This window comes from Octodon degus, unplaced genomic scaffold (assembly GCF_000260255.1).
Source record: "Octodon degus isolate 3935 unplaced genomic scaffold, OctDeg1.0 scaffold00037, whole genome shotgun sequence".
NCBI lineage: Eukaryota > Metazoa > Chordata > Mammalia > Rodentia > Octodontidae > Octodon > Octodon degus.
In genome coordinates this window covers 2,866,298-2,867,763 of record NW_004524613.1, presented here as the reverse complement: position 1 = coordinate 2,867,763, position 1,466 = coordinate 2,866,298, and positions in this window count along the sequence as shown.

Below are 1,466 nucleotides of genomic sequence, written 5' to 3'. Positions count from 1 at the left end.
TGCAAGTGCTACCATGCCCAGTCTCAGTTGCAGTCTCAGCGTGCTGTAGGGGTGGGGCTGGCACTGCAAGCCAGGGATCAAACCCTGGTTCCTGCTCCTGTCTAAGCTGGTGCTTTATTCTGCTGACCTATTTGGCCGGCCCTGTAGTCTACCTTTTTAATCTCATAGATTGCCTTTCTCTGGCCCATTTTAATTGTAATGGGCCCAAAAAACCCTTTGTGCTTTAGGTTTCACTAAAGACAAAAAAACAAGGTCACTGACTGAGGGTCCTTGGTCTAATAGGGTCATACAGATGGCAACTAGTAAGTACACATGATTAAAGCCTACCTCAAGTTCTTTTGGAGAAGGAAACAGCAACAAATGCTCAGAGGGCAGATTTCAGAAAGAGCAGTAGCTCAGAGAATGGTGGGCAGGAGCAATAGTGAGTATAATGGGGAGAAATTTAAAGTTGTGTGTGTGTGTGTGTGTATAAGTGTGTATAAGTGCAAGTGTGTTGTTCAGTTGGGAAGTGACCAGCAGTCCAGTGGGGCAGGAGCAGAAGACAAAACCAGAAATGTGGGCTGGGTCAGCTCCAAGCCAAAGTATCTTAAGTACCTTTTGCAACAAGCAGAAGTCAACAGAACTCTGGCTTGAGCTCAGCTACTGGCTTTCCCCAGCTCCGTGAGCCCTGACACCGAGCAAGTGTCACCAACTTTTGCTGAGTGGAATCATGCAAGCAGGAGTTGCTAATGCTGGTCTGCAGTGGCGGGGAGAATGCAAGGTGAGATTCCAGAGTTACCTGTGATATCTTGTACAATGTAATTTCTTCAGCAAGTCTTCTGCTGATGTCCTGTGCTCACTAAGCCAGCCACACTCATTCAAAATATACTAAAAAGCCAGGTATTGTGGCACATGCCTGTAACTGCAGCACTTCAAAGGCTGAGGCAGGAGGATCACCATAGGAATTTGCTATGCACCATGTCATCTCATCTTGTCTGTTCATAAACACCATGGAGTCAAGTGTGATGACACATACCTGTAATCCTAGCACTTGAGAGGTTGAGGCAAAAAGATCACCACAAGTTCAAGGCCAGTATGGGCTACATAGTGAGTTCAAGGCCAGTCTAGATTTTTTTTTTCATTTATGTATTTGGTACTGGGTCTCATTACGCAGCTTGGACTTGTAGTGATCTCCTGTATTCAGCCTCCCCTGCACTGGGATTACAGGCATGTGCCACCACAGCCAGACTGTGGTTGACAGTTTTATTTTTTTTATTTTTAATTTAATTTATTTTATTTTATTTTTTGCAGAACCAGGGATTGAACTCAGGCCCTTGAGCTTGCCAGGCAAGCACTTATTCTACTGAGCCATCTCTCCAGCCCCCTCACCACAAGTTTTAGGCCAGCCTGTGCTACACAGAAATTCAAGGCCAAGGACCAACCTGAACTACACATCTCTCTCTCTCTCTCTCTCTCTCTCTCTCCAT